This window comes from Ursus americanus, chromosome 12, assembly GCF_024610735.1.
Source record: "Ursus americanus isolate L20-20 chromosome 12, mUrsAme1.1.p, whole genome shotgun sequence".
NCBI classification, from domain to species: domain Eukaryota; kingdom Metazoa; phylum Chordata; class Mammalia; order Carnivora; family Ursidae; genus Ursus; species Ursus americanus.
Window position 1 is genome coordinate 47586134 of NC_142138.1, and position 19963 is coordinate 47606096.

Consider the following 19963-nt stretch of genomic DNA (forward strand, 5'->3'; position numbering starts at 1 on the left):
CACATAGAACATTCTCCAGAAGAGATCACATATTACGCTATGAAACAAGTCTCAATAAATTTAAGAAGATTGAAATCATACCATGCATCTTTTCTGACCATAACAGTGTGCAAGTAGAAATAAATCACAAGAAAAAAAAAAACTGGAAAAAAACACAAACACATGGAGACTAAACAACATGATATTAAACAGTGATTGGGTCAGTGATGCAGAAAATAAGAAATTAAAGAATACATGGAGACTAATGAAAGTGAAAATACAACAGTCCAAAATCTAGGGAACCCAGCAAAAGCAGTTTTAAAAAGTACATAGCAATACAGGCCTACCTCAAGAAACAAGAAAAAACTTAAACAATCTAGCCATATGCCTAAAGGAACTAGAATAGAAGAACAAAACACATCCAAAGTGAGAAGAAAGGAAATAATAAAGATCAGAACATAAGTAGATGATGCAGACACTAAAAAACAAAGGAGAAAAAAAATAAATCAACAAAACCAAGATCTGGTTCTTTGAACTGATAAACAAAATTGACGAACACTAAGCCAGACTCATTAAGAAAAAAAGAAAAAGGACTCAAACATAAAACCAGAAATGAGAGAGAAGTAACAACTGATACCACAGAAATATAAAGGATTATAAGAGAATACTATGAAAAATTATATGCCAACAAACTAGAAAACCTAGAAGAAACGGTTAAATTACTAGGAACATATAATCTCCAAAACCGAACCAGGAAGAAGTAGAAAATCTGAACAGAACAATTATAAGTAACAAAATTGAATCTGTAAACAAAAAACTACTGAAAAAAAAAAAAAGTCCAGGGCTAGATGTATTAAAAAATGAATTCTACCATACATTTAAAGAAGAGTTAATACCTATTTTCCTCAAAATATTCCAAAAAATAGAAAAGAAAGGAAAGCTTCCAAATACATTCCATAAGGCCAGTATTGTCCTGATACCAAAACCAGAGAAAGACACCAAAAACAACAACAACAACAACAACAACAACAACAACAACAACAACAACAAACTACAGGTCAATATTCCTGATGAACACACAAGAAAAATCCTCAACAAAATGTTAGCAAAATGCATGCAATACAATAAAAAGATCATTCACCATGGTCAGGGGGGATTTAGTCCAGGGATGGAAGGATGATTCAATATTTGTGAGTCAATCAACATCATACACCACATCATCAAAATGAGGCATAAAAATCATAAGGTCATCTCAAGATGCAGAAAAAGCATTTGACAAAATTCAATATCCATTCATGATAAAAACTGTCAACAAAATGGGGCTGGATGAAAAAAGGATGAAACTGGACCACTTGCTCAGACCACACACAAAAATAAACTCAAAATGGATAAAAGACCTAACTGTGAGACCTGAAACCATGAAAATCCTAGAAGAAAGCACAAGCAGTAATTTTTTTTGATATCTGCCATAGGAACGCTTTTTAGGTATGTCTCCTGAGGCAACAGAAACAAAAGCAAAAATAAACTATTGGGACTACATTAAAACAAAAAGCTTCAGCACAGTGAAGGGAACACTCAACAAAACTAAAAGATAACCTACTGAATGGGAGAAGATATTTGCAAATGACATATCCAGTAAAGGGTTAGTATCCAAAATATATTTTAAAAAAGCTTATACACTCAACACCAAAAAACCCCCCAAATAATCCACTTAAAAATGGGCAGAAGACATAAACAGACATTTCTCCAAAAAAGACATATAGATGGCCAACAGACACCTGAAAAGATGCTCAACATCACTCATCATCAGGGAAATGTAATGTAATGTAATGTAAATCAAAACCATGATGAGATATTACCTCACATCTGTCAGAATGGTTAAAATCAATAACACAAGTAACAACAAGTGTTGGCAAGGATGAAGAGAAAAAGGAACACTGGGCACTATTGGTGGGAGTGCAAACTGGTGCAGCCACTGTGGAAAACAGTATGGAGTGTCCTTAAAAAATTAAAAATAGAACTACCATACAATCAGGTAATTCTACTACTGGGTATTTACCCAAAGAATACAAAAGCACTAATTCAAAAAGGTATATGTACCCCTATGTTTATTGCAGCATTATTTACAATAGCCAAATTATGGAAGCAGCCCACATGTCCATCAATAGATGAATGGATAAAGAAGATGCAATATATATATATATATATATGTATATATATATATGTATATATATATGTATATATATATATACATATATACACACACACACACACATATACATACACGCACACAAGACATTGATGAAAAAATAGAAAATACAAATAAATGGAATGGTTCATTGTTTGGAAGAATTAATATTTTTAAAATGTCAATACTACCAAAAGCCATATATGGATTCAAAGCAATTCCTATAAGGTTCCAATGACGATTTTTTACATACATAGAAAAAAACAGATCCTAACAGTTATATGGAACCACAAGAGACCCCAAATAGTCAAAGTAATCCTGAGAAAGAACAAAGCAAGAAGCATCACACTTCCTGATCTTAAGCTATCCTATAAAGCTGTATAAGCAAAACATGGCAGTGGCATAAAAATAGACACATAGATCAATACAGAATCAAGACCCCAGAAATAAACTCAAGAATATACAATCAATTAGTATTTGACAAAGAAGCTAAGAATATTCAGTGGAGAAAGACATTCTCCTCAATAAGTGGTGCTAGAAAAACTAGATACCCACATGTATAAGAATGAAACTACATCTTTATCTTACTCCACTCATAAAAATTAACTCAAAAAACCATAAAGACTTAAATCTAAGTTTGGAAACCATAAAACCCCTAGAAGAAAACAAGACATAAGCACCTTGACATGTGTCTTGGCAGTCGTTTTTTGGACATGATACTTAAAGCACAAGCAACAAAATAAAAAGTGGGACTACATCAAACTGAAAAGCTTCTGTAGAGCAAAAGAATCAATCAACATAATGAAAAGACAACCTATGGAATGTGAAAGAATATTTGTGTATCATATATCCAATAAAGGGTTAATATCCAAAATATATAGGAAAGTCATATACCTCAGTAGCAAAAGACAATCCAATTTATTTTATTTTATTTTTTAAAGATTTTATTTATTTATTCTACAGAGATAGAGACAGCCAGCGAGAGAGGGAACACAAGCAGGGGGAGTGGGAGAGGAAGAAGCAGGCTCACAGCAGAAGAGCCCGATGTGGGGCTCGATCCCATCACGCCGGGATCACGCCCTGAGCTGAAGGCAGACGCCCAACTGCTGTGCCACCCAGGCGCCCCAAGACAATCCAATTTAAAAATGGGGAAAGTACCTGGACACTTGTCCAAAGAAGATACAAAAATGGCTAATAGGTACATGAAAAAATGCTCAACATTACTAATCACTAGGCAAATGCAAGTCAAAACCACACCTGTTAGAATGTCAAGCATCAAAAAGACAAGAGATTTAAAATGCTGACAAGAATGTGGAGAAAATGAAACTCCTGTATACATTTGGTGGAAATGTAGATTGGTACAGCCACTATCGAGAACAGTATAAAGATTCCTTAAAAATTTACAAGTATAACTACCGCATGATGAACAATATTGCTTCTGGGAATATGTCCAAAGGAAATGAAATTACTGTACATTTGTACCCTATGTTCATAGCAGCATTATTTACAACAGTCAAAATATGAAAACCTAAGTGTCTATTAATGGATAAATGGATAAAGAAGTTGTGGCATACACATACAATGGAATATTATCCAGCCATAGAAAAACAAGGAAATCTTGCCATTTGTGACAACATGTATGGACCTTGGGGGCATTATACTAAGTGAGATAAGTCAGGCAGAGAAAGACAAATACTTTATGATCTCCTATGTAGCATCTTAAAAAAACTCACAGAAAAAGAGACCAGGTTTGTGGTTATCAGAGTCGGGCCTTGATAGGAATTGGATGAAGGTAGTCAAAAGGTACAAAGTTCCATTTATAAAATAAATACATGCTGGGGACATAATATACAACATGATGACTATAGTGAACACTGCTGTATGATCTATATGAAAGTTGTTAAGAGAAAATTCTATGAATTCTCATCACAAGGAAAAGTATTTTTCTTTCTTGTATCCATAGGAGATGATGGATGTTAACTATACTCATTGTGGTAAACATTTCATGATATATGTAAGTCAAGTCATTATGATATTCACCTTAAACTTCTACAGTGCTGTCAATTATATCTCAATAAATCTGGGGAAAAATAAAAGAAAAAAATTTCTTATTCACAATCCTTCCCCTAAGAGGAAGTAGAGACAAGACTGTACTCAAATCCTTTATTTTTTTCTATGATGTTATAATGCCATTTTTAGAGGAGGAAATTGTCCTCTGGGCTGTCCTGGTTGAAAGGTATGGAGTGGAGCAAATGTCAGTGAAACACAAAATCAAAGAGTGGTATAATTGAAGGTTGTTCACGTAGTCCTGTGGTTATTACACTCTTCTCTTGGGAGCCCTGCACTGCTTTTAGGCACCCTCAGTGGCAGGAGGGAGAGGATGAGTTGGGGAGTCTGCACGATTTCCCATCAATTGGGGGAAGGTCTACTCTCCTCTCTTACACATGGAAATTACATAAAATATTCTTTTAGATACAGTATGCTCCAGCTTAAAAAACCACTGCTAAAACAAATAAGCAAAAGAAAAATAGAATGAAAAAATTTCCTGTTCTATTCTAAACTTCAGACAAGGTAAATAATTTGCCCCAAATCACATAGCTCATAGAAGCATAGGAGCAGCAAGGCCATAACCCAGTTCTCCCAAGTCCCATCCCAGGGCTCTTTCTACCACCATGATAAATGCTACCTTTCTGAAGAAAAAAGTCATTTAAAAGCCCATTACAGAAATGACAAACTGGGAGCCAGAAACAAAAATCTTAAGGAAAAAAGTAGGCCAAGTGCTGTATTGAGGTCTGAGAAGGCCATTTTAGCCTACTCAGGCACTGATTCAATTTTTCATTTTGGCATGATTTGAGCTTTCTTCTTTTTCATGTCCAGGTACAACTCTTTTTCAGGAAACTCACTATGGACAATTATCTACTTGGGGAAATAAATGAGGCTCTTTTTAATGGTGCTTCTTGCCCCACAATGCAGAAAGATAAATCAGAATTTGTCCCCAAAACAATTTAATGAAGACATGAAAAATGTATTTTAATATTCACACACAGCTATGGGTAAACGAAAAATCAAACATACATATGATAAGCATGGGAAATATAAATGATCAAATGTTAGTAACAAATATAATGTAATAAAACACTTAATTTACCAGATTACTCAGGTAATGGAATGTGCACATGAATGTAATTTTCTAGTGAGCAGAAACAACCAAAAATTGATTATTTTAGCCCTCATAAATTTTTATGTTATTCCACTCTCTTAAAAAATAGCTATAATATTCTTAATGAAGGTTATTTGATAATTTAGAACATTGTAGTGCTTCTGGATCATCATTCTGAATGTGGATTTTCATTGAGTTCTATAAGGTAAAGAAAATTGGATTTAAGTAGGCTAACTCCCAAAGCCTTATTTTAAAAATTTCTCAAATTTTCTCTTTTAAAATTTCCATTACTTCTATGGCTGGCCACAACAGTGTAACTACTACTTGAAATGCCTGTCCACTGTAAACAACTAGAAAACTGGACAGAATGTGTTGAATAATGGTTTTCAGACACTGGATAAAAGGCAGATCAGACCTACGGTCATTAAAGAAAAAAAATCAGAGAAAAAGAAAAAAGGAAAGGAAAACAGATGGGATTATCTCTACAACTGTCCTCGATTTGCTGAAGCAGTTGGAATTTGTGGAGCAGCATAAAGGAAAGGAGAGAGCTTTCTCGAGTAAGAAGCTCCATAAATCTGCATGGGAATCCACTGTGTCTTTGCTGGACTACCAAACTACATGTGCATATTGATAAAATCCTACTACAAGCAAAAAACTACAGACTATATAAGACAAATAGTTCTTAAACTTCAAACAAGGCTGCAAAATATTCAATTCTCTAACTAGTTTAGTAGGCAGATCTCTTTGAACACCTAAAACATTCAGTAGGGAACCAGAAATATCAGTCCTTAATAGCAGGGCTAAACCAGACCTATAGGAAAAGCCATTCTAGACCTGCCCTAACAAAACCAAAAAACAAGTTTCAAAATGATCAAGCCGATCTGTGTAACTGAACTGCCTGTTAAACACTAATTCCAACTCGTAGAAAAGGGGGGAAAACATGAAACAAAATAACATTTCCAGTGTCTAGAATCTAATCAAAGCTTATCTACTACAAAGAAACAAACAAAAAATATGACTCATGGCTAGAGGAAAAATTAGTGAAATGAAACAAATCCAGAAATGACAAAGACAATGCGATTAACAAACCAGGACTTTAAAATGAGTCTTATTAATGTGCTCATAGATTGAGGGAGAAATATGAACATAATGAGAGAAATGGGAGATTTTTAAAATAGAAATTTGAGAGATTAAAAATAAATTTGTCATGCATTTCAGGGAAGGCGGTAGAGCAGGAGGATGTTGAGTTCACCTCATCCCACCAGTACACCAAGATAACAGCTACAAATACACAACTGACTCTGGAAATAACCTGCCGACTGGCAGAACAGACCTTCCACAGCTAATCATAGAGAGGACACATTGAAAAGGGTAGGAGAGAGGGAGATGCAATTGGGAACCAACCCCCCAGTAAGACTAACCACAAATGATAGGGACCCCACAAGCATGGAAGAGCGAGAGGATCAGACACCACACCAGGCATCCCTAACACAGGGGACCCACACTGGGAACATGAGTCCCCATTATATCTGGGTTTGAAAACCAGAGGGGCTTAATTTTAGGAGCTTTTAAAATCAGAGGGGCATAGCTCAGGGTACTTTAAAAATCAGTGAGCTTAACTCCAGGAAACCAAGGGGTCAATAGGCAACTGAGTCCCTGTCCTTACAAAGAGTAATATATAACTTGACCCAAGACACAACACAGAAGCAACAGTTTGAAAAGCACCTGGGGTATACATGAAGGTTGACTAATCTCAGAACATACGCTTGAGGGGCAGGGATCTTTAGATTTCTCTAGGAACAAATGTGCTGGTAGGTTGCGTTTTTCTTTCCCTCACCCAGCTGAGATAGCCAGAGGCTTGTGGGAGCCAGTGCTAACACTCTCCATCTACTTTGCTAGCACCATGTACCCTGCCTTGCATGCTTTCCATATCCAACCTGCCCCCCTTGGCTGGCATTGTTCCAATAGATCTTCTGCCCTGCCACACCCTGCAGGATGCCCCAGCGGGGACTGGAGCCACTGCAAAGTGACTCTTGCCATGGATAAGGGGAGAGAAATAACCACACACACTAGTGCAGTCATCGGTCCTGCAGCCAGGCCACTTAGCAGGCTCTGCAAGGAGCAAGGATTGCCTTTGGTGTGCCTGCTGCTGTTGCAGAAAGGGAGCTGCAGTCAGCAAGGCTGAGTGCTGGCCCACCCTGCCAAAAGGCCCATGGCAGCCACAGGCAGACCTCTTAATAGCACAGGGAGCAAACCCTCCCCAGTGCACCCACGGGAGGCAGATCAAGTCACAACAGATAGCTGGGCTGAAAAAAATTGCAGCTTAGCCAAAACAGGAGTGCATACCTAGCGAACAGGAGACAACCCTGGAGTGCCTAGATTTGGTGACCGGGGTGGGTTGTGCTAGAGGGCACACAGAAACTCTTCTACACAGCACCACTGCTTTCAAGACCAGAAGACGTAGGAGAATAACTTAAATTAAAAAATACATCAGAGGGAATCAACAACAGCTTAGAGGATGCAGAAGAACAAATCATTAGTCTGGAACACAGGGTAATAGAAAGCAACCAAACTGAACAGGAAAACAAAAAAACAAAAAACTATGAGATTAGGTTAAGAGAACTCAGCAACATCATCAAGCATAATAATATTTGCTTTATAGGGAACCCACAAGGAAAAGAGAGAGAAAAGGACAGGAAAATCATTAAAAAAAATAATGGTGGAAAACTTCCCTGTACTGGGGAAGACCACTAACATCCAGGTCGAGGAAGCACAGAAAACCCCTAATGGAATGAACCGTAGGAAGTCCACATCAAGACACATAATATTTAAAATGGCAAAAAGTAATGATAAAGAGAATTTTAAAAGCAGCAAGAGAAAAGAAAACAGCTAATTCAAGGGAAACCCCATAAAGATATCAGCAAATTTTCTCAGTGGCAACTTTGCAGGCTACAAAGGAGTGGCATTATATATTCAAAGACTAAAAAAATCAAACTTTACCAAACCAAAACAAGCCCTACAACCAAGAATACTTTACCCCGCAAGATTATTATTCAGAATAGAAGGAGAGTTAGAGTTTCCCAGCCAACTTTTAATTAAAAGTTAAAGGGGTTTATCACCACTAAACCAGCATTACAAGAAATGTTAAAGGGAGTTCTTTAAGTGGAAAGAAAAAAGAGAACAAATTTTGAAAGAAAAAATTCCACAGATAAAAGCAAATGTATAGTTAAGGTAATAGATTAATCATTTATAAAGCCAGTATGGAAGTTAAAAATCAAAAGTAGTAAATCAATTATATCTATAAAAATTAGGCAGGATAAAAAGATGTAAAATATGGCATCATATACATAAAATGTTTGGGGGAATAATTTTAGCACTTTTAGTACGTGTTCAAACTTAAGCAACCATCAACTTACTATTGACTGCTATATACATAAGATATTGTGTATGAGCCCAATTTAACCAGAAACCAAAAACCTATAATGTATACACAAAAACTAAAGAGAAAGGAATCCAAACATAACACAAAAGAAAACCATCAAAATATAAGGGAAGAGAGCAAGAGAAGAAAGGAACAGAGAACTACAACAATCAGAAAACAATTAACAAAATGGCAATAAGTACAAGTATATCAATTATTACTTTAAATGCAAATGCACTAAATGTTCCAATCAAAACATAGAGTAACTAAATGGATATAAAACCAAGGTCCATATATATTCTGCTGACAAGAGACTTGCTTCGAACTAAAGACATACAGACTGAAAGTGAAGGGATGGGAAAACATGTACTATGCAAACAGAAGTGAAGAAAAAAGCAGGTATCAATGCTTATGTCAAACAAAATAGGCTATAAAAAAAGACCATAGCAATGATTTTATAGACTAAATAGACTTTAAAACAAGAGCTGTAACAAGATAGAAAGAAGGCTACTTCATAATGATAAAGGGATCAATCCAATAAGAAGATTAACAATTATAAATGTCTATGCATGCAACATAGGAGAACCTATATACATAAGCAAATATTAGCAGACAAAAGGAGGAATGGAGAGTAATTCAATAATATAAGGGGACTTTAACACTGTGCTTTCATCACTGGTTAGATCATCCAGAGAGAAAATAAAAAACAGTGACCCTGAATGACACATAAACCAGATGGACCTAACAGATATATACAGAACATTTCATCGAAAAACAAGAATACACATTCTTTTCAAGTGCACGTGGAATATTCTCTAAGATGGATCACATATTAGGCCACAAAACAAGTCTCAATAAATATAAGAATTGAAATCATTAAAGGGAAGTTCATAGTGATACAGGTCTATATTAAGAAACAAAAATCTCAAACAATCTGATCTTACATCTAAGGAAGCTAGAAAATGAAGAACAATCAAAGCCCATAGCTAATAGAAGAAAGGAAATAGATCAGAAATAAATAAAATAGAGACTAAACAAAGACACTAGAAAACATTAATGAAACCAAGAGCTGGTTCTTTGAAAACAAAATTGAAAACTTTTATCCAGACAAATCAAGAAAAAGAGAACTCAAATAAATGAAATAAAAAATGAGAGAGGAGAAATAACAAATGACACCACAGAAATACAAAAAATTATAAGAGAATATTACGAATAATTATATGTCAACAAATTGGACTTCCTAGGAGAAAAAGATAAATTCCTAGAAACTTACAGTCTTCCACAACGGAAATAGGAAGAAATAGAAAATTCCAACTGAGCAATTACTAGTAATGAAATTGAATCGGTAACCAAAAAAATTCCAACAAACAGAATTCCAGGACCAGAAGGCTTCACAGGTGCATTCTACCAAACTTTTAAGAGTTAATAACTTCTATTTTTTGGAATAGTTTAAGAAGAGTAGAGGAAAGAAAACTTCCAAATTTATTCTACAAAGCAAGTGTTACCTGGTACTAAAACTAGATAAAGACACTATGAAAAAAGAAAACTATAGACCAATATCTGTGACAGAGATGTGAAATTCTCAACAAAATATTATCAAAGCAAATTCAAAAATACATGTTAAAAAGTCATTCACAACAATCAAATGGGATTTATTACAGGAATGCAAGAGTGGTTCAATATTCATCAATCAATCAATACATCACATAAGAAGAAAGATCATCTCAAAAGATGCAGAAAAAACACTTGAAGTATAAGATTCATTCATGATATAAACTCTCAACAAAGTCAGTTTAGAGGAAATGTAACTCAACATAATAAAAGGTACATATGAAAATCTTATAGCTAATATCATACTCAATGGTTGAATACTGAAAGTTCCTCCTCCAAAATCAGGAACAATACAAGCATGTCCACTTACCATTTCACTCAACACAGCAGTGGAAGTCCTAGCTGCAGCAATCAGACAAGAAAAAGGAATAAAAGGTATCCAAATTGTCAAGGAAGAAGTAAAACTGTCACTATTTGCAGATTACATCATAGTTATAGAAAACCCTAACTCCACCAAAAAACTACTAGAACTGATAAAGAAATTCAGTAAAGCTGCAGACACAAAATCAATATACAGAAATATGTTGCATTTCGATACACTAAGAGCAAAATATCAGGAAGAGAAATTAAGAAAAACAATCCCATTTACAATTGCACCAAAAAGAATAAAAATAACTAAGAATAAATTTAAGGTGGTGAATGGCCTGTACTCTGAAATTTGAAGACATTGAAGAAAGCAATTAAAGATGACATGAACAAATGGAAGATATCCCATGTTTAGGGATTGGAAGAAATGATATCATTAAAATGTTTATACTACCTTAAAAAAAATGTACAGATTCTATGGAATCCCTATCAAAATGCCAACAGCATTTTTCAAAGGAGTAGAATAATCCTAAAATTTGTATGAAACCACAAAAGACCTCAAAAAGCTAAAGTAATCTTGAGAAAGAAGAGCAAAGCTGGAGATATCATAATCCCAGATTTCGAGATACACTACAAAGATATAATATTCAAAAACAGGGTGGTATTGGTACAAAAATAGACACATAGACCAATGAAACTGCATTAAGACTCCAGAAATAAACCCACACCTATATAGTCAATTTATTTATGACAAATGACTCATGAGTATACAATTGGGAAAACACAGTGTTTTCAATAAATGACACTGTGAAAACTGAAAGGCTACATGTAAAACAATGACACTGGACAACTTTTACACCAGACACAAACATAAATTCAAAATGGATTAATGACATAAATGTGAGACCCAAACCACAAAATTCCTAAAAGAAAACATAGGTAATAATCTCTTGTACATTATGCTTAGCAACATATTTATGGCTATGTCTCCTCAGGTAAGGGAAACAAAAGCAAAAAAACTATTTAGACTACATCAAAATAAAAAAAGCTTTTGCACAATGAAGGAAACCATCCACAAAATGAAACAGTAGCCTAGTAAATGGGAGAAGATATTTGCAATATTTGATAGAGGATTAATATCCAAAATATATAAAGAACTTATGTAATGCAACACCAAAGAAATTATCTGATTAAAAAATGGACAGAGGATATGAATAGACATTTTTCCAAAGTCACATACTGATGGCCAACAGGTACAAAAACAGGTACTCAACCCCAAACATCAGGAAAATGCAAATCACAACCAGAATGAGATATAACCTCACACCTGTTAGAATGGCTATTAACAAAAAGACAAGAAATAACAAGTGTTGGTAGAAGTATGGAGAAAAGGTAACTTTCATGCACTGTTGGAGGAAAAGTATAGTGCTACAGCCACGGTGGAAAACAGTATGGAAAATTCTCAAAAAATTAAACACAGAACTACCTTATAATCCAGCGATTTTACTTCTGGGTATATATCTAAAGAAAGTAAAAACACTTATTTGAAAAGATATGTGCACCCCAGTGCTCACTGCAGCATTATTTACAATAACCACGAAATGAAAACAACCAAAGAGTCCATTGATGGGTAAATGAATAAAGACAATGTACATCTATTACAGGGTTTTGATTTGGGGTTGTCATTGGGTTCATATATAACGTTTTGTGTGTATAGCAGTCTATATTACGTTGAGGGTCCCTTACAGTCAAGCACATTCTAAAGGCAGTAATTTTTATCCCCCTTTCATGTTTTATGTATGTCATCTATTATGCTTTGAATTTTGTATATGTCTTGACTAATTTGGTAGATATAATTGATTTTACTACTTTTGTCTTTTAACCCTCATACTGGCTTTAGAGGTGATTAATCTACTTTTACTATAAGTCTTCTTTTAACTGTGAATGGTTTTTTTTTTTCCTTCTAGTTATTTTCCATTTAAGAATTCACTTTAACATTTCTTGTAATGTTGATTTCTCGGGATGAACTCCTTTAACTTTTGTTTGTCTGGGAAAGTCTTTGTCTCCTTCTATTCCAAATGATAATCTTGCTGGGTAGAGTATTCTTGGTTGTAGGGTTTTTTCCCCACAGTTCTGTTCAGGAAATGGAACACTCCATGTATTTCAAACAGTAAAGGATATAATACAGAGAATTAGAAACTCACGAAATTGTTGGAAAAGTTGGAGGACTTTGAGTCAGGTATTAAAAACTAACTCAACTAAGGAGTTTAATACCACTATAGCTGCAATCCAGGATTCAGGAAGATGCTGCTGTCCCTCATCCGCCACCACTGCTGCCTCAACAACTGCCACTTGACAAAAGTAAAGCCAATGACCAGACACTGGGAAGCTGAGTCCAGTCATCACAACTGCCAGGGTCTCCATAACCATTGCGATCAACGTTAGTTAAGAGGAATTGGTCTTTAATTCTATTCTACCTTCCAGATCTCATGAGAGTAGATCTAATAAACAGAAATTAATTTATCTTTATAGCTCTAGCCACCAAGATGTTGGAGGAATGAAGACTGTAGTCTTCTACATCTATCGTAGCTTTTTCCCCTGTGGGCAACTCATAAAAAGGGGAAAAGGGAAGGATAGAAATGACTGCTGAGTATCTACCTCCTTTTATTGTGCTTTGCTTTATTGTGCTTCATAGGTATTGTGAGTTTTTGTTTGTTTACAGATTGAAGGTTTGTGGCAACCCTGCATCAAGCAAGTCTATCAACACCATTTTCCCAATAGCATTTGCTTAATTCCTGTCTCTGTGTCACTTTTAGCAATTCCTGCAATATTTCAAACTTTTTCATTATTATTGTATTTGTTATGGTCATCTCTGATCAGTGACCTTTCTTTTATTGAAGTATAGTTGACACAACGTTATATTAGTTTCAGATGTACAATATAGTGAATCAACAACTCTCTATATCATGCTATGCTCACCACACATGTAGCTACCATCTGTACCATATAACGCTATTACAATAGCATTGACTATATTCCCTATGCTGTACCTTTTATCCTTGTGACTTGCTTGTTTTATAACTGGAAGCCTGTATCTTCTATTCTCTCTCATCCATTTTGCCCATCCCCCACCCTGCTCTTCTCTGGCAACTATCAGTGTGTTCTCTGTATTTATGAATCTGTTTTTGCCTTTTTTGTTTGCTTGTTTCTTGTTTTTTAGATTTCACTTATAAATGAAATCATATGGCATTAATCCAACCATCTGACTTATTTCACTTAGCATAATACCCTCTAGGTCCATTCATTTGTCACAAATGGCAAAATCTCTTTTTTATGGCAGAGTAAGATTCCAATATATATATTGGAAGTACACATACACACACCCCACATCTTTATTCACTTATTTGTTGATAGGCACTTGGGTTGTTCTCACATCTTGCCTATTGTAAGTAATGCTGCAATAGACAGAGGGGTGCTAAGCCTCTTGTGCCAGTTAGCCAAGTCGTGAATGTGAGGGAGATTAAATGTGCTGCTCTAAAAAACATATGAGTATTAAGAAATAAAATAGTCTTTTGTTGATATGGAGAAAATTTTAGTGGTCTGGACAGAAAATCAAGTCACAATATGCTTTTCATCCAAAGCCTAATCCAGAATAAGGCCCTAACTCTTTTCCATGCTATGAGGGCTGAGGCTGAGAGACATGAGGAAGCTACAGGAGAAAAGACTGAAAATAGCAGAGGTTGGTTAATGAGACTTAAGGGAAAGAACCATCTTTATAATATAAAAGTGCAAAGTGAAGCACCAAGTACTAACACAGAATCTGCAGCACTTTATCCAGAAGCTCTAGCTAAGATAATAAAGGTGGCTACATCAATTTTCAATGTACATGAAACAGCCTTCCACTGGAAGGAGACACCATCTAGAACTTTAATAGCCAGTGAGGAAAAGTCAGTGCCGGGCTTCCAAGCTTCAAAGGACTGGCTGACTCTTGTTAGTGGCTAATGCAGCTGGTGACTTGAAGTTGAAGCCAATACTCATTTGCCATTCTGAACACCCTAGGGCCCTTAAGAATTATGCTAAATCTACTCTGTTATGCTCTCTACATGGAACGACAAAGACTGGATGACAGCACATTTGTTTACAACCGGTTTACTGAATATTTTAAGGCCACTGTTGAGACCTCCTGCTTAGAAAAAAGTATTTCTTTCAAAATGTTACTGCTCATTGACAATGCACCTGGTCACCCAAGAGCTCTGATGGAGAAGTATAACAAGATTCATGTTTTCATGTCTGCTAACACAACATGCATTTTGCAGCCCATGGACCAAGCAGTAATTTTGACTTTCGAGTCTTCTTATTTAAGAAATACATTTTGTAAGGCTGTAGCTGCTATAGATAGTGATTCCTCTAATGGATCTGGGCAAAGCAAATTTAAAACCTTCTGGAAAAGATTCACCATTCTTGATGCTATTAACATTTATACTTTGTGGGAACAGATCAAAATGTCAACATGAACGAGGGTTTGGAAGAAGTTGATTCTAACCCTCATAGAGGACTTTGAGGGGTTTGAGACTTCAGTGGAGGGAGTAACTGTAGATGTTGTAGAAAGAGCAAGAGAACTAGAAGTGGGGCCTGAAGATGTGACTCAATTGCTGAAATCTAATGATAAAACATTAATGGGTGCAAAGTTGTTTTTAATGGATGAGCAAAGAAAATGGCTTCTTGAGATGGAATCTACTCCTGGTGAAGATGCTGTGAAGATTATTGAAATGCCAATGAAGGATTTAGACTATTACATAAACTTAGTTGATAAAGCAGCAGCAGGGTTTGAGAGAATTGACTCCAAATTTGAAAGAAGTTCTATGCTGTGTAAAATGCCATCCAACAGCATAACATGCTACAGAGAAATTTCTTTGTGAAAGGAAGAGTCAATAGATGCAGCAAATTTTATCATTGCCTTGTTTAAAGAAATTGCCAAGCCACCCAATATTAGGGAACCACCACCTTGACCAGTCAGCAGTTAACATTGAGACAAGATCCCCCTTCAGTAATAACATTACACCTCACTGAAAGTTCAGATGATAGCATTTTTTAAGCAATAAAGTGTTTTTAAGTTTTTAAAATAAATTGTTTTAAATAAAGCCGTGTATGTTTTTCTAGACATGAAGCTACTGCACACTTAATAAACTACGGTATAAACAAACATTTTATATGCACTGGAAAACTAAAAAGTTAATTTGACTCACTTTATTGAGATATTTACTTTATTGTGGTGATCTAAAACCCAACCTACAGTATCTCTGAGGTATGCCTATATTAAGCCATTGCCAACACCTCCCACACATCTTAGTATTTGGTCTCATCAGAATTTTGTCTCGTGAGAAAAAATATTAATTTAAGATTACTACAGAACATACTATAAAGAAGCATGATGTTGGATGCTGATATTCTATAAGTTGAACTATAAAGTAAGCTCCTTGAGGGCAGAATTTATATCTGATTGATTTTTATATTTTCAGGCTGGCACAGTGTCTAATGTATGATGGGCACTTAATATAATTTATTGAATAAATGAGTTAAATGAAATACATTACTCCAACACAACTGACCAAGGCTGCTCATTTATCCATTAACATTAGAATTTCAACTTTTCTAGTTCAAGTAAAAAAAAAAATTTTTTTTTTTGTTGCCATTTTCCCTTCAACATACATATAGGTCTCAGCATTTACCTCCTAAAAATAGAAGAGTCTCTTCTTACATAAATAAATTCTAGTGATCATATTCAAGAAATTAAACTCTGATATGGCATTATTATCTAATACACACTCCGTATTTATCTTTTGTTCAAAAATTCTAGGATTGAGTGAAGAGAGGGAAGATGGCAGAGTAGGAGACTCCTGAGCTCACATCCTCCCACAGACACACTTGAGGTAACTACATGCATTGCAATGCACTCTGGAAGCAATCTTTTGTTGTAGTTGTAGAACAGCTAGTTGTAGAGAGAAGGCCACATTGAAAAGGATAGGAGGGACAGAGATGTGATCAGGCAAAAAACCCTCAGCCTAATTACCCAAGAAAGGGAGGGACAAGCTTGAGGAGCAAGGGAATCAGACCTCACACTGGGCACCCCAAATCCTGGGGGTGACCCACACTGAAAAAGTGAGTCCTCACAATGTGTGGTTTTGAAAATCAGTGTGCTTAATTCCAAGAGGGCAAGAGGGCTATAGGAAACCAAGTCTCCACCCTTAAAGAGACAGCATGATGAATAACTCAAGCTGAGACACAGCACAGAAGCAGCAGTTTGTAAAGCACCAGGGATATACATGAAGATGTAGTGATTATTTTAGGATATGTCCTGGAAGAACAGAGATCTTGAAGAGCTTTCTTCAAGAACAAAAGTGTTGGCAGTGCTATCTTTCTTGCCCTTTCTCAGTCTTGATAACCTGAGGCTTTGGGGGGCTAGTTCTGAAACTCACCATATAACTTAATAGCATCATGTACCCTGCCCTGGCATTACCTTGTGGACCTGCTCCATTCAAAGTGCCCATACAAGCAGGTTCCCCTCAAAAGTAGCTCTACACTGCCATACCTGGCAGTTAGCCCAAGATGAGACCAGCATGCCTCAAAAGTGACTCCTTCCTGGGGGAGGAGGAATAGTAAAGTCTGCCCACCAGTGTTCCCACAGGAGTTACAGAAGTTCATTGCAGACAACTGGGCTGAGTGCGAGTCCTACCCAGTGTGAGACTGAGGTAGATACAGCTAGGACCTAAGCCAGCAATGTGGGGAAGAAATTGCCAACAAGCACACCCCCATTAGCTGTAATGGGGCCTCAAAGCCAGCCACACAGAACATAAGCTCTGCCACCAGGGCACCCACAGTGTTATGTCTCAGCCACAACGGTAGGGTTCATGCAATCTGCACAGAGGTAGACCTGTTTCTGGTAACCAGAGGGTATTGCCCTACAGGGGATCACAGAAACCCTTCTACACAAGGCCACTTTCCAGACCAAAATGTGTAGCTGTCCTACCTAGACATAAAAATAAACACAGATGGTTAGACAAAATGAGACAGAGAAGCCTGATCCAAATGAAAGAACAAGACAAAAACTACAGAGAATTAAATGAAACAGACATAAGCAATATGCCTGATAAAGGGTTCGAAGTAATGGTCATAAAGATACTCATCATACTAGAGACAAGAGTGGATGAACTCAGCAAGGACTTCAGCAAAGAGACAGAAAATATGAAAAGGAACCAGTCATAGCTGAAGAATACATAAATCGAAATGAAAAATACATTAGAGGGAATCAAGAGCAGATTACAGGATGCAGAAGAATGGATCAGTGATCTAGGAGACAGGATCAGTGATCTAGGAAACAGGGCAATGAAAGTAACCAAGCTGAACAGCAAAAATTAAAAAAAAATGAGGATGTGACATCATTGAGCATAACAACATTTGATTTATGTAGGTCCCCAAGTACAAGAGAGAACAAGGGGGCAGAAAAATTATTTGAAGACATATTATTTGAAAACTTCCCAAACATGGGAAAGAAAACAGATATGTAGATCCAGGAATCAAAGAGAGTCCCAAACAAGAAGAACCAAAGGAGATATACACCAAGACACATAATAATTAAAATAGCAAATTTTAAGATAAAGAGAGTATCTTAAAAGCAAGAGAAAAGTAGTTACATACAAGGGAAAACCCATAAGGATATCAGCTGATTTTTCGCAGAAATTTTGCAGGCCAGAGTGGCATATATATATATTCAAAGTGCTGAGGGCAATTAAAGCCTACAACTAAGAATATGCTCCCAAAAAGATAATCTTCTAGAACTGAAGGAGAGATAAAGACTTTCCAGACAAACAAAAGTTAAAAGTTAAAGGAGTTTATCACCATTAAACCAGTCTTACGAAAAACGTTTAAGTTGAACAAAAAGGCCATAACTAGAAGTAATTATGAAAGGAAAATATTTTACTGGTGAAAGTTAAAATACATTAAATGTAGCAGATCAATCATTTATAAAGCTAGGAAGTTAAAACACAAAGATAATTAAATCAATTCTAACTACAAAAATTAGTCATGGTAGTCACAAAAGAAAAAGATGTAAAATATGATATCATATACATAAAACAGAGAAAGAAAATAAAATTTAGAGTTTTTATATGTGTCCAAACTTAAGCGACCATCAACTCATTATACACTGCTATAAACATAGGGTAATACATATGATCCTCATGATAACCACAAATCAAAAATTTATAATAGATACACAAAAAATAAAAAGAAAGTTATCCAAGTACAACACTAAAGAAAGCCATCAAACCACAAAAGAAGAGAGCAAGAGAAGAAGAAATGGAATTACAAAAACAACCAAAAAGCAATTTAAAAAATGGCAATAAGTACATACTTATCAATAATTACTTTAAATGTAAATGGATTAAAAGCTGTAATCAAAAAACACAGGGTAACTAAATTCATACAAAGGCAAGACCCATTTATATGCTGCTTACAAGAGACTCATGTTGGATCTAAAGACATTCGGACTGAAAGTGAAGGAATGGAATGATATTCCATGCAAATGGAAGTGAAAAGAACTGGGGTAGCAATACTCTTATCAGATAAGAGACTTTACAACAAAGACTCTAACAGAAGACAAAAAGGTTGTTATATAACAATAGGGATCAAGCCAAGAAAAGGATATAACAATTGTAAATGTCTATGCATGCAACATAGAAGCACCTAAATATATAAAGCAAATATTAACAGACATAAAGGGAGAAATGGACAGCATTACAATAATAGTAGGGGAACTTAACACGCCACTTTAATCGATGGATAGATCATACAGGCAGAAAATCAATAAGGATATTGATAAGAAAATCAGTAAAGATATATACAGAACACTCCATCTAAAAAGAGCAGAATACACATTTTTTTTCCTAATTTTTTTCAATATCCTCTAGGATAGATCATATGATAGACCATAAAATAAGTTTCAAAATTTAAGAGATTTAAATCACATTGAACATCTTTTCCAACCACAATGGTGTGAAACTAGAAATCAATTAAAAAAAAAACTGAAAGAAACATAAACACATGGAGGCTAAATAACATGTTACTGAACAACTAATGGGTCAACGAAGAAATCAAAAAGGACATAAAAAATACCTGGAGACAAATTAAATGGAAACATTATAGTTCAAAATTCCTGGGGTTCAGCAAAAGCAGTTCTAAGAGGTAAGTGATATTATCAATATAGTGATACAGGTCTACCTCAAGAATAAGAAAAAATGTC